General features: G+C 53.8%; 1 protein-coding gene across 4 annotated transcripts in view; it reads right to left on the bottom strand.

Moving 5' to 3' along the window:
• Positions 1–12,322, bottom strand: part of APBA2 (amyloid beta precursor protein binding family A member 2) — a 212,391-nt gene extending 200,069 nt beyond the window's left edge. For 3 of the 4 annotated variants that reach the window (XM_017518824.2, XM_017518827.2, XM_017518825.2), the window contains exon 1: positions 12,198–12,322. The gene's annotated coding sequence lies outside the window, so the exon portion shown is untranslated. The remainder of the gene's footprint in view (positions 1–12,197) is intronic. The other variant, XM_017518828.2, reaches the window with a different exon arrangement.
• Between the last annotated feature and the right edge of the window lie 2,519 nt (positions 12,323–14,841).

Below are 14,841 nucleotides of genomic sequence, written 5' to 3'. Positions count from 1 at the left end.
GTAGAGACGGGGTTTCACCATGTTGACCAGGATGGTCTCGATCTCTTGACCTTGTGATCCACCCGCCTCGGCCTCCCAAAGTGCTGGGATTACAGGCTTGAGCCACCGCGCCCGGCCTCCCCTTTTTTTTTTTTTAAGATGGAGTTTCACTCTTGTTGCCCAGGCTGGAGTGCAATGGCACAATCTCAGCTCATCACAACCTTTGCCTCCCGGGTTCAAGCAATTCTCCTGCCTCAGTCTCTCGAGCAGCTGGGATTACAGGCATGCACCACCACACCCGGCTAATCTGTATTTTTCATAGAGATGGGGTTTCTCCATGTTGGTCAGGCTGGTCTTGAACTCCCAGCCTCGGGTGATCTGCCCACCTCGACCTCCCAAAGTGCTGAGATCACAGGCATGAGTCACCACACCCAGCTCTCTGCCTCTCTCTTAGTATAATACTTGAGGATGGCATTTAGGACCCACCAGATAATTCAAGATAATCTCTTCATTTCAAAATCCTTAAACACATCTGCAAAACCACTACCATATAAGGTAACATTCACAGGTTTCAGAGATTAGAACCTGATGTCATTTGAAGGGCACTAATGCCCATATGCACATTTTACTCCGTTTTGTTTGGATTGAGACTGCTGATCATAGAGTGTATGTATGCTTAGCTTTAGTTAATTCTACAAAAAAGCTTCCCAAAGCAGTTGTACAAATTTCTACTCTGACCAGCAATCACAGGTCCATTTGTTCTACATCCTCACCAACATCTGCTATTTTCTGCTTTTTTTTTTTTCTTTTTTTTGAGACTGAGTCTCACTCTATTACCCAGGCTGGAGTGCGGTGGCACGACCTCGGCTCACTGCAACCTCTGCCTCCCGGGTTCAAGCAATTCTACCACTTCAGCCTCCCGAGTAGCTGGATTAAAGATGCCCACTATCATGCCCAGATAATTTTTTTGCATTTTTAGTAGAGACAGGGTTTCACCACGTTGGCCAGGCTGATCTCAAACTCCTGACCTCACGTGATCCACCTGCCTTGGCTTCCAAAAGTGCTGGGATTACAAGCGTGAGCTGGGATTTGAAGCACCTTGCCTTTACTGCTCTTTTGATGTTAGCCATTTTGGTGGGTGTGGAATGGTGTCCCATTTACAAGTCATTTTGCATCTCCCTGATGACTAATTGAGTGGAAGACTTCTTCATCTCTTAAGTGGACGTACGAGAGAGAGAGAGAGAGAGAGAGAGAGAGAGAGAGAGGGAGAGGGTGTGTGTGTGTGTGTGTGTGTGTGTGTGTGTCGTGTCATGTCTTTTGCCATTTTCCTACTCAGTATTCTCTCATTTTCTTGTTGATTACATAGTGCATTATTTTAAGATGAGTCATTTGTTAAAATAGATTCCACTAAGACATTGGCAGATGGAGGCCTAATTTCTGGTGTCAGGGCTGGAGATGTGAGGTCCAGCTGTGTCCAAGCAATCAGATGACATGAATTATGTACCTTGAACATCCATAATAGACTCTAAGCCTCTGTCACCCTGAAAGTTTCCAATAAGGAACATGATTGAGAGTTTGGGGGCCCCTGTCAGGGACTGGATGGGTGGGACAAAAATCAGTCCCAAATTAATGTGTTGTATCTCCAGTTACTTCCTTGAAACCAAATCTAATTATACTTCAAAGGGTGGCCACTGGAAAGTAAACTCTATTACTTTCAGAGATTAGAACCTGATGTCATTTGAAGGGCAGTACACATGGGTTTTATGGGACTTTGCGGAAGCAGCTACTGCTGACCCAGCCGGCACAATGATAGCCCATCTCCAGAAGCAGGCACCGCCCCCACACCATGATGGGTAAGTGAGGTGGTGATGCCACCAACAATAACCATTTGAACTCTGCTGTGCAATACTAAATACACCAGAGTTTGGTTTCTGTACATCATAATAAAAAAAGAACGCAGGTTTGAGACATCAGTTGATGTGAACCATAGCATAATATTGGATGTCTGATTAAAACCATCAAGATGACAGAAAGTTCTACTCACAGAGGTGCTTTCCTCCCCCAACCCCTGCATCAAACAGAGCTCTCTCTTTCAAATCAGGTATTTTCTTGTTGAGACAGGTTCTCACTCTGTCACCCAGACTGGAGTAGAGTGGTGCGGTCACAGCTCACTGCAGCCTCAACCTCCTAGGCTTAGGCGATCCCCCGCCTCAAGTAGCCAGGATCACACGTGTGAGCCACCACATCTGGCTTGCTTTTCTATTATTTGTAGGGACGGGATTTTCCTATGTTACCCAGGCTGGTCTCAAACTCCTGGGCTTAAGTGAGCCTCCCTCCTTGGCCTCCCAAAGTGCTGGGACTACACCATGAACCACTGCCCCCAACCTTCAAATCAGATTTCTAAGAAGCCTAAGGAGTAGAAAGCCTTTTCAGTTATGGCGCTTAAAAGTAACAAAAGCAGCCTCAGCCATCATTCAGTGCAATCCCCGTAGACGGGGATAATGAGGGGGACATGGGCCTCACGGGAAGGAATACTGCCCCCCACCTCCACACGGTGCCTGTGAGAAAAACAGACTGACTGCAGCTCCGAAAGGTACAGCAACCTACCCAGAAAACAGGGACCTCTGATGCTTGACATTATCAGGTAAGAGATGTTTCTGACCCAGCAGCCCCCAGGGCCCCAGGCTGCAGGCGCCCGGGTATATCCAGGCCAAGGACAGGAGGCACCCTAATGTCTCCCCAAAACCCCCCACCACCACTGCTGCAGAGGCCTCTGGAGCCTATCACCCTGCAGCGCTGCTGCTCCTACTCCCTTTCCCAAGCCCTCTGCAGTCCCCTCTCCTGACACAGGGCCAGAAAGCCACCAGGAGCCCCGTAAGGATAGCCTGCATGCCCAGCCAGGCTGAGGCCAGACACGTGGTGGGCAGGGAGGCCACACATGTGCTGCCACTGCACCCCTTCACACTGGAGCTGCCAGAAGGACCCAGCCCTCCCTGTGTGCCCAGGGTAAGTCAGCGGAGCTGCACAGGTTAATGCTGGGTGAGCAAATTAATAATGTGATGAATGGTTTGTCATGGATTTTGTCTTTCTTGTAGAAGAACGGGGCAATTTAATCTAGAAATCCTGTAAATCTCTAAAGGGTAAAATTAAACGTCCGCACTAGCAAGGCTGGGACTTGGCAGCAGCCACCGCCTCCCACAGAACACAGTAGGGAGCGGGCTCCGGAGCCCCCCCCCACACCATGACGCAGGCACTGCCTTGGCCAGACACCTGCCCCCGCCACCCTCCTGCATCCTCACTGAGGCCCTCTCCAACCCATGCCGCACCTCCCTGCACCCTCCCCTGACCTCTGAGTGCGTCCCTGAACACGCCCCTGACCACTTCCTTCTCCCACACTGACCTGTCCGCTAGAAAAGCCGGCTGCAGAAATCACTCTCTGAGAGTTCGCTGAAAGGACTCTCCAGGGCCACCAAGCTCCTAATGGTCAGGAACTGCCCTCCCACCCCCATCTCCAGCTCTGACCTGCCCAAACCACATAGTCCTCCTGCCAAAAACTTGGCCCTCCCTGTGCCCAGGGTGCCCCACTCCAGGTTGGCCCTTCTGCCTGGAGGGCTCTTCTGTCCTGGGGTCTGAAGGGGCAAACCCACCCACTCTAGGATGGGGTCCAGGGACCACCCCAACCTACCATGGGGCTCTCACATCTTCCAGACTGCGCTTCTCTAGGAGGGCCTTGGACCCAGAGCCAGAATGGGGCTCTGATGCCATTGCACATTTTCCAACAGCCACTTCCATGCCCTCCCTCCTAATCCCACCAGCTCTAAGCTGGGAACAAGAAAGCTGGAATACGGTAGCTGCTCAGAAAATACCTACTGGGTGCATGGGTGGATGGATGGGTGGGTGGATGGATGGACAGAGCTCCAGGTAAAGGGACTCAGGGGTAAGAAAAGTGAAAGGTACCTGCCCCCATTTCTACCACTGCACAGCCCCTGACTGTTAAAGGACCGAGAGGTGAATGACAGGCAAGGTGAGACCTACCACGTTAGTGTCCCACACAGCTGTTTCCATTATAGATAAACCATCCTACCTGATGGATAAAAGGAGCAACACATAAAAGGAGTTAGGCCAGGTTTGCCAATGTGAGGGGTGGGAATGCTGCCAGTCCCCCAAGGCAGCTCCCCAAACGAAGTCAAGACAAGTTGGACGTGAGGCCACCTCTGGGTGTTTCAAATCAACTGAATTAGTGGCAGTCCTCAGTGCTGATTAAGCACAGAATGCCTGTGATCAAGAAGAAAACCATTACTTAATAAAATGCAATTAATTTAGAAGCTGAAATCTGTGAAAGCCCAAGGGAAAGGCACAGTCAGAAGTTCTTGGTCTGAAGGGGCTTCTGCTCCCAAAGCCTCCAACCCAAGACAGCACAAAGATGTCTTCCCCAGCAACTGCACATACAACCTGCGGAAAGATGGCAAGCTCCTCTCTAGGTACCTGAACCTGAGGACTCAAGGGTGGAGAAAGTTCTCGGGCAGAATCTTCACAACACATGCACAAAAGAAAGGCGTTTCTAGTACAGGCTGTGGGTCAGGCAAACCTCGACTTCGCCAGTGCCATTCCCTAGGGAATCAGCCATCAATGTGACCCACTCAGTCCTGCCTCGGGGGCTCAGAATCTAGCAGTCAGGCCCGGTGGGCAGTGCAGGAGCTGTGGCCAAACTCAGTCCATTCATCACTCTGCTGACAGCTTTCATGCTCACTTGCCAGAATCAGTTAAGAGGCTGAAGGAATGGCCAGGTATCTGAAACCCAGCAGTCAAGTTGTTAAGAAAACACACACACACATACACCCCAACCCTGGTGACTGCACTGACCGAATGCTTTACTATAGCAGAACACTTGCATGCATCTCATCTCCATCCACAGTAACTCAGTGGCAGGTGAGGAAGGAGGCACGGATCTCCACGTGCCCTTCTTGGGATGAGTCAAACTCTGAGCAGTGACGCTCTACAGCTGGCTCGCTCATGGAGGGAGAGCCTGGCTTCCCAGAGCTTCCAATTCCTAACACATGCCTGGCCCCAACGCATCACACCTGTGACAGCTGCCGCCAGCTCCACATAATACAAACAGATGCTAGAGCACATGGCTCGCTTATTACACCAAAGGGCTGAGAAACAGAAACCGGGTTTTATTTGCACAATGCACACACTTGCTTCCAGACAGACCTGAGACATCCACCATCCCTAAATGCATGAGTTCACTCAATTAGTGGCTTTTCTATTTTTGGAACAATGGATTTTTCCAAGACAGTTGACAATCAAACCAATTGCTGGAAACCATAAACTGTACTTTTTATTAAATTAACAATGCATACAACAGTTCGGAGCAATTCATATTTAGAGCTGCCCTGCTGGGGAGTCAATTCTAGGAATGTAAAACCAACCAAATAAAAAAACTATACACACACACACACACACACACACACACACAAATCATGCGTCGCTTAATGACAGGGATGTGTTCTGAGAAATTTGTCATTGGCCAATTTCATCATTGTGCAAATATCACAGAGCATACTTTATACAAACCTACTCCCCACCTTGGCTATGGGGCGCAGGCCACTGCTCCGAGGCTACACACCTGGGCAGCATGTTACTGTGCTGAATACTCTGGGCAAGTGTAACACAATGGTAAGTATGTGTGTATCTAAACACACAAAAGGCATGGTAAAAATATGGTACAAAGATAAAACACGGTACCCCTGTCTAGGTACTTACCATGAATGGCGCTTGCAGCACTGGAAGATGCTGGGTGAGTCTGTCTGTACACTAGGGCAGACTTTGTAAACATTGTCCCCTTAAGCTACATTAAATTTTTTTAAAAGTAACTGGGCCAGGGCAGTGGCGCACGCCTGTAATCCCAGCACTTTGGGAGGGTGAGGCGGGCAGATCACAAGGTCAAGAGATCAAGACTATCCCAGCCAACATAGTGAAATCCCATCTCTAATAAAATACAAAAGTTAGCTGGGCGTGGTGGCATGTGCCTGTAGTCCCAGCTACTCGGGAGGCTGAGGCAGGAGAATCACTTGAACCTGGGAGGCGGAGGTTACAGTGAGCCGAGATCGCACCACTGCACTCCTGCCTGGTGCCTGGTGACAGGGCAAGACTCTGTCTCAAAATAATAATAATAATAATAATAATAATAATAAATAAATAAAGTAACCTGCACTACAACTTTACAAAAATGTTACTAGGAAATAGGAATTTTTTGGCTCCATAATAATCTTATGGATCCTCTGTCATATATGCCATCATTGACCAAAACCTCGTCATGTGACACATGACTGTACACATGTATCTCAACTGAAAATTCTAAATGTCAGTAGTGTTCTCTGACTCACCATTTACTAATAAGAGTTTGCTCAGAACTGTCTCTGCCTGAGAGTTTCAGAACCAACTGTCTCCCTGCCCAGTTGATACCAGGGAAAAGAAGTGCTAAGAAGCCACATTGGCTTCAAGTGCAACATGTGAAAGCACCCTGGTGCCCCACCAACCATGTCAGCCTCTTCCTGGAGGGCAAGCCCTGGACGCTCTCCCAGCCCTACGAAGGGCCCACGTTATCTGTGGCATTTCCATGACTCTCCAATGCCGGCCATCAGATTCTCTCAGCACACGTTGAAAATCAGCCCCTGTACGTGCCCACCAGTGGTCATAAGTCCTATCATGCCCACCCCGTTAAAAACAAATCTGACACAAAATGGGCCCCAGCAGGAGACAGGGAGGAAACATGGGCCTCATACTCTCCAGCTCAGGCCCAAAGGCCAGCACTGCCCCATCTCAGCAGCATTCTCAGGCAACCCACAGCTGCCTGTCCTCAGCCTCCTCAAGCAAACTTAAGACCCGTGACCAGACGTGATGACTCCCGCCTGTAATCCCAGTACTTTGGGAAGCAGAGATGGGTGGATCTCCTGAGGTCAGGAGTTTGAGACCAGCCTGGCCAACATAGTAAAACCCCGTCTCTACCAAAAATATAAAAATAGTAGCTGGGCGTGATAGTGGGTGCGCTACTTGAGAGGCTGAGGCAGGAGAATCACTGGAACCCGAAAGGCGGAGGTTGCAGTGAGCTGAGATGGCGCCACTGCATTCCAGCCTGGGCGACAAAGTGAGACTCTGTCTCAAAAAAAAAAAAAAAAAAAGACATGACACGCTGTCGGGAAATCATTTAAAATGACAAAGAGGGACGGAACTCAACAAACAAGACTGCCGACGATGTGTGTTTCATTCCAGTGGTTTCACCATCAAAACCACCTTCAAGTGTTGGAGGTCTTGACTTTCCAGAAAATTTCTAGAGATGAAACTATGTTCACAGTCATTCAGTGCAGGACTTTCAACCACATATTTTTTCTCTTAATTTTGATCCTTGAAACACAAAACAACAGGCGTAGCGCCTTACATTAAAACAGCCCCTTAGAGTTTATGACGTGCGTCCTCTGTGTTCTCTCACTAGGCCGTAGCTGTAACTCACAAACCTGGCCCTTAAAACTCTCAGTACAAGAAGAGAAGTCGCACAGGCCGGAGCCCACGCAGCCACACCACGGAGCCCTTGCTGTCATAAAGTACCTCGCATCTCGTTTGTCCCTCAAAACAACCCCAGGCAAGAGGCCTCGTGTGTATTACAGATGCTGAGAAAGACTCTCAAGCCAGGTGACTGGCCCAGGGCCCCAGGGATTAGTGGCAGGGCCTGGCTGGGACTGAGCTCTTGTTACTCCAGATCCCATCCCCTTTTCCGACCTCCCAGTCCCTTTCTCATAGAACCAAAGCGTCTTCTCCAGCCAGGCCCTGCCACTAATCCCTGGGGCCCTGGGCCAGGACGCAGGCAAGAGGGACTCAGGCAAGAGGAGGCTTGTGGAAGGAAGGGAAAGCAGAGCGGCTGGGAGCCCTGGGACAGAGTCTGACGTTAGGTACGAGACAAGTTTGGAAAGATCCACACGGAGCAGGAAGGGAACCTGTGTGCGGGGGGATGGGTGCCTCCTTCCAAAGCCCATCCATATCCAAGGTGACTGCAGGGAGATGCAGAGCTGGTTTGGGCAGCAGGGACCACCTGGGTGCAGAGAACCCAAATAACTGAAAATCCAAAAAGTAATCTTAGTGCAGAATCAGAAAGCGTATTCTTTGGGCTGGTTACCTTCCCAACCATGTTCTCCTCTGGCCCACGTGAAACTGGCGTTGCCCCGTACAACTCTGCAGCGCTTTCTTGACTGCGCGCTGAGTCAGGGTCTGTGCTACAGTCTAGAAGGATCCAAATGTGAACGCAGCTCGGTTTCAGCTCGGGGACTCGGGGAAAGGAGGAGCAGGGAGCAGGACATGCGCTGCAAGGAAGAGCAGTGCTCCCGTGTTTCGTTCACTCGCTCATCCAACTACAGCGCTAAGGCTCTACCGTGTGCCGGGCACTTCTCTAGCTACTGGGGATCCAGAGGTAAACAAAGTCTTTGACATTTGAGTTGTAAGAGATAGACAATAGGCATATAAATTACACACTGAATTGTGAGTACTAAGGAGAAACACAAAGCAAGGTTAACAAGAAAAGGGGAAGTAACACTAATTTGTGTAGGGCTGTCAGGGAGCCAGCAGTAAGTGAGAAAGCCGGCCAGCTGGACATCTGGGGGCGGCTCATGCCAAGGGGGTGGGAACAGCAGGTGCAAAGGCCCTGGGGCAAGAGTGGCCTGGCTAATTTGAGGACCAAGGGATAAGAGGGAAAGAGCCCGCATTCAGCTGGGACTCCCCAGGATGGACAAGGCCAAGATGACAGGCGAGGATGGGGTGGGGACAACCCAGAGCAGATTTGGGCAGTGAGCCTGTCTGCCTGGAGCCGGGGCAGCCTGGAGGGACCATGCTTGGGAGCAAGGGGGGTAACTTGAGAAAATCCAGCCGAGTAACGTGGATGCAGAGGGGACACTGGAAAGCCACTGAAGGCCTGGGAAAAAGTGACACACCTGGCCTGGGCCAACCCACCGAGTTAGGGGTACCCCACAGCCCAATCTGGGAAACCTCACAGCCAGCACAGAAATCATAATGTACACGGTAACAGCACCCCACCAGTACACAGGGTTCCACAGAGAGAGCCTGGCTGCAGGACCTTGAGGTCACCTACCTCCCCTGGCTCCCTTGTTTGTCCAGACAGGGAGAGAGGGGAGGATTGGATTCAGGAGAGGCGAGAAAAGACGGTGCCCACGACAGCTGACTCAGCCTGTGCCAGCAGGCTGCTCTGAGACACGAGCTGGACCCAACCCAGGCAGTGGGCGGCGGGGGGGTAGGGAGGAACTCAGGGAAGGGAAGGAGCCAGAGAAGCCTCCCTTGGGCGCTCGGCCCAACCAACATCCAAGGGAACAAAGAGCACCCCCCAACCCCCACCAGGCACACAGGCTGACTTCTGGTGAGGAACCATCTCAAGCTTGACCTACATTGGGGAGGCCTGCCTGGTGGTCAGTGGCTACCTCACACCCTACCTGTGCCTCCACGTCCGCAGTCCTCATGGCCACCTGGCAAGGGTGAGGAACTGACACTGTGTGGGGAAGGCACACAGCCTGTGAGTGGCGCAGCCAGGACCACCGCCCAGGCCCTGAGCTCTCTCCACTTCTCTAAGGACCAGGCTGCAAGGCAGGGCATGTGATCTCTGCCACTTGTACCGGAAGACATTCAAGGCCAGCCAGGGATGTGTTCAGGGTCTCGATCCCCACCGACCACCAGCCCTCTCTGACTCCCCGGGACAGTCAAGATTTCTCCAAGACTTCAGACCATGGTCGCACCTGAGGCCCATACCTGTTGAGTCACCAGGGCAGGTATTCATGCCAGAGGACAGCGAGGAGTGCCAGAGAGGAGCTGAGGCCTGGATGGGGCCTCTACAGCCAGGCTCAGACCCCACCGTCCCCACTCCAACAGCCCTCACCTCGGCCACCAAGGCCCAATCCAAACAAAGCCCAGCCTGATGCCAACCTCACCATCAACTGTTTTTCCTCTGACTTCCTCTCAGTTTTGTCTAGGAAAAATCAAGGTGTCTTATCACGCCTCTCAGCTTCCAGGGGTGTGATCAGTGTCTTTTACAATTATCTCTTATTTTTATCCAGTATTTCTTAGCTCAGTTGGCAAATTGGGTATTTACACACCTCCATTTCACAATCCATCCCCACCAATTATGCCTGTGAAACTAACATTTTGTTTAAAAAAAAAAAAAAAAAAAAAGGTTAGAACTACTTAAGAAGGTTATGTAAATAAGTTAACTAGCAGGCCACAACTTGGGTCTAGGGTGTCCAAGAAAACAAGCAAGGTGGAAGAGAATGAGGAGCTGATGGTCACCAGCTCCACCTCCTTCCGGTGCCCACCCCACATCTCCTGCTCACACACACTCACACCCACGGGACTCAGCCTGAAGCTTCTCCCAGCCCAGGACCCCAGGGGCCCAAGAGCCCAACAGTGGGGAAAGGCACAAACCACACTTCCTAACAAATGAGAGGGAAGACTCAGTAACCCATCGCAGGTGCCAGTACCAGCCCAGACATGGAGCCCACTGCAAGCGCCCCCCTGCCAGTGCTGCTAGCGCCCACCAAGGGAGGCCCTCGAGCACATAGCCACAAGCTCCAGCTTTATCCACTCATGCCCTGGACACCAGCGGGAGCCCCAGCGGGTTCCACGACCGTGTCACATCAGCCCTCCTGCCCTGCAAATCCTAGGCTCAGGAGACCCTCTCCAGCCCAGGCTGCAGGGGGAGGCAGCCCCCATGGTCAACCAGGAATCAGCACAGAGAGCAGGGCATCCTGGACGCCCCAGACTGGGAAACCCAGATTGCGTCCCCTGCATAGTGGCCACTCCTGGGAGAGGAGAAACTCCTGCCTCACCTCACTGGAGGGACCCTGACCCAGAGGCGTGAGAAAAAGCCACCTGCAGGCTCCTGGCACCTGCCAAGCTGCACCTTAGTAAAACTTGTCCCACTTCAAAGTGCAAAGCTCTCAGGTCATTTCTAAAACCTCTGTCCTTTCTCAAAGAGGACAGAAAATAGGAAAAAACAAACAAACAGAAGGAGGCAGAAGAAGAGGAGGAAAGAAACTAGGATAGGCAGAAACAAGATAAACGATTACAATGGAAAAGGTTCTGGATGCGATCATGAAAGAAGATGTAATANCAAGAGGTTGAAGAGGCCAGAGGCAGTGTAGCCCAAAAACAAACTGCCAGACACATGATGCCGAGTTTGGGGTGCTTCACCCTCCGCATGCCCATTTAGGAGCTGACTGCACTCAACCATAGATTTATGTCTGGTGCTTGCCAAGTCGTATCTGAATAGATCTGAAAAATTAAGACTTCCTTCTGCCAGTAAATACTAAGTTAACACTGGCAGGCCCCTCTAAGGCTCTGCTCTCCACCGGGGTCCCGCAGGGCAGGCCCCTTGGGCATCCCCCCCTCACCCTCCCTCCGAGACGGCCCTGGGGAAAGGAAGTTCGCCCCCCGCCTGGGCACACCGAGGCCCTCTGCCCGTCCCGTGGAGCCCTGCTTGGGGACCGGGGCCCTCAATGTTCTCCTTCACCATCTAAGGCCAGACCTCCCGCCAGCAGCCTTGCCAGGCAGCGCCTGCCGTGGGGAAGGGGCCCGGCTGAGGGGCAGGTCCGCGCCCCGCCCCCAGCCCGGCACCTGCAGCCCAGGAGCCACGGGGTGTTTAATTGAGAAGTTTTCCCCTCTGGGCGTTATTAGAAAGGGAAAGGGAAAGGGAAGGGGGCAAAGATTCGGGCTCGGGTTCTCCCTGGCAGCGAACCCCGAGGCGACCCCAAACTCGGTCGTTGCCGCCGGGCACGGGGACTTGTGCCGGCGCCAGGCAGGGCCAGGGAATGCACCAGCGGCCCGGTTAGTCTGGCAGGACCTGAGTGCACCCGGGCACCCCCAGACAGTGAGCGCCTCTCGCCGGCGCCCGGTGCTCCCCGCCAAGGATGCGAGAGCCGCCGCCCGGTCCCCGCTGCATCCGCCCGCCGGTCGTGGGAGGGGGAAGGGACGGTCCGAGAGGAGTGGGGCCGCTGGGCTGCACCCCCCAGACCCCAGCAACGGCCGCCCGGGCCCCCCTCCGAGTCCGGAGTGCAGCGCTCGGGCCGCAACCTCCGCGCCGCCCCCCACGCGTCCCGGTCCCCGCGGCGTCCCGGGCGGCCCCTGCTGCCGCCCCGGCGAGTCTGGCAGCCCAGGCCCCGGCTCACCTGTCCAGGGCGCGGGAATGTCCGGGTGCGCCGCCGTCCCCGCCTCGCCGCCGCCCGCTCGGTCCGCGAGGCCGAGCTCTTTGTGAGCCCGCGCCGAGCCGACACCGCGACTGCTGATGAGCCCGGGAAGCTGAATAGCTTCTCGAATATCGGCGGGCGCGCCCCGGACGCAGCGTACGGCACGCAGGGCCGCCTCTGCCGGGCGCACGCGGCGCGGCCGCGGGGCGCACCCCGCACCGGCCTGCGGCTGCGGAGCCCGCGCCCCCGCCCCGGCCGCTTACGCCTCACCCCCGCCGGGCACACCGGGGCCGGAAAACGATTCCCGGCTACATCGCGCGGCGGGAAGAGAGGGAAGACAAAGATGCGTCCGTGCCGGGCGTGCGCGAGGCCCTGCGCACCCTGGCCCCGGCGCTGGGACAGTCGGCGGGGCGGGTGGGACGCGGGTCCGCCGGGCGGGTCTCCAGGACCGGGGCTGGAGCCCAGATGCTGGAAGGCGCGGCGCCTCGAACGCCCCGGGCCCTGGGGAGCACACAGATTCCCGGGCGTGTCCCGGCCGTGCGGTCTGGGGAGCTGCAGGGGTCTGGTCCTGCGGGTAGAGCCGGTGAACGCGAGGCTCCCACCCTGCTCGCTCGGCCCGCGCAGCTGTAAGCGGGACCCTAGAGCGAGGAACCCTAGGGGATCGCGGCCTCCGAAAGCCCCATCCGGCAGGAGAGGCCCTCTGCTGTCTCCCCACCGCAGCTCACCCAGGCGGGTGCTGGACTCCAAGTCTTCCCTGCCGATTCCCGCTAAGGACCCCAACACCCAGTTTCCGACACCCGTGCTGCTTTAGCCCCCAGTTACGGCCTCACTCCAGGCCATTCTCTCCTTGCAGTCCTCAATGGAGAGGACCCTGACCTCCGCGGGGCCCTGGGGAGCATACACTCACACACATCCCCAGGGGAGCCAGTCTTCCGCCCCCGCAGCGGGAGAAATACCCTGGAGGCCCTGGAAGGTCGCGCTGGAGACTCCGGTGTCACCTTCGGCCCTCTGGCCCTTTCGTGGAGTCCCAGGCAGATGTGCTAAGCCGTGGGAGACGCTCAGGGTACCTTGTCTGGGCAGTGTGGGGCCTCAGGTGGCTCCTTCCCCCAAAACCTGGTGATTTGCCCTAGTTTTCTTTTCTCCTTTTGGCTGGATTACGTGAAACTGTGGCATGGAAAGTTCTGAAGAGGGGGGCACAGGGGAAGAGGGGACTTGGGGGATGAGAAGAGCCCATCTTCCTGCTATCTTGAGCGCCCGAGCTGAGACCCTGAGCAGAAGTGGCTGGGGGAAGCCTAATCCTCTGCTGCAGTAAGGTTAGGTACAGTGTGGATTTGGCCTCTCCACACTCTGCCCCCACCAAACACTCAGAAATCCTTAGTGCCAGAGCTGCCAGTGGGGGCTGCACCTGGTAGGGCAGCTTTGTAGCCACAGGACCAAACAAAGGGGCAAAGGCAGAGCTGGGGCAGGCCAGTGAGGTTTGTGATCCCCTCCCTGCTCAGGTGAGCATACCTTCACTGCTTACTTTCCAGCTGGATAGACATTCTGCTTACCTGGCCAGCACAAAGTTCATCCAGCGTCCTGTGGCCCAGCCTTTCTCCAATGCCAATGGTGGGAAGCAGTGTTTCCAGGAAGACAAATTCAGTCATCTTCTTGCCTGACTGTTACATAGTCACATCCCATAGGAAACCAGACACCTGTGCCTGAAGCTGATCCACACAACGACCCCCCACCTCCTCAAACCCCCACCCCCGTCTATGTGAATGTGTGCGGGCGGGCAAGTTGCATGCTGTTCCTTCAACAGCCTCCCTTGAGATCTTCCCGTGGACAGGCTCTGGGCCAGTCACTGGAAATTAAACCCCATACCAGCACCCAGGAGTGAGTGGCTGATGTCCACAGTCCACAGGATGAAAGGTACAGGCCTAGGGCCAGAACAGTGGCTCCCACCTGTAATCCCAATGCTTTGGAAGATGAAGCGGGAAGCTCACTTGAGCTCACTTGATCTGCAGTGAGCTATGATCATGCCGCTTGCACTCCAGCCTTGGTGACAGAACAAGACCCTATCACTTTTAAAAAATGAAATAAATTAAATAAATTTAAAAATAAAGGTACAGTCCTGCCCCCAGCCTTACTCAGATTCCCTAAATCTGGTGAGCTTGAGCCACCTGCCAGTATTCAGAGAATTTTTAAAGAATCATTAGGACAAATAGCTAATGCATGTGGGACTTAAAACCTAGATGATGGGTTGATAGGTGCAGCAAACCACCATGGCACACATATCCCCATGTAACAAACCTACACATTCTATACTTGTATCCAGGAACTTAAAGTAAAATTTTAAATTTAAAAAAAAAAGAATCAGGCTGGGCGAGGTAGCTCACACCTGTAATCCCAGCACTTTGGGAGGCCGAGGCAGGAGGATCACGAGGTCCGGAGTTCCAAACCAACCTGGCCAACATGGTGAAACCCCACCTCTACTAAGACACAAAAATTAGCTGGGCATGATGGAGGTCACCTGTAATCCCAGCTACTCAGGAGGCTGAGGCAGGAGAATCGCTTCAACCCAGGCAGCAGAGATTACAGTGAGCCGAGATTGTGCCGCAGCACTCCAGCCTGGGCGACAAGAGTG

This window comes from Cebus imitator, unplaced genomic scaffold (assembly GCF_001604975.1).
Source record: "Cebus imitator isolate Cc_AM_T3 unplaced genomic scaffold, Cebus_imitator-1.0 Scaffold706, whole genome shotgun sequence".
Classification (NCBI taxonomy): Eukaryota; Metazoa; Chordata; class Mammalia; order Primates; family Cebidae; genus Cebus; species Cebus imitator.
This window is presented reverse-complemented; position numbering and strand designations above follow the sequence as displayed.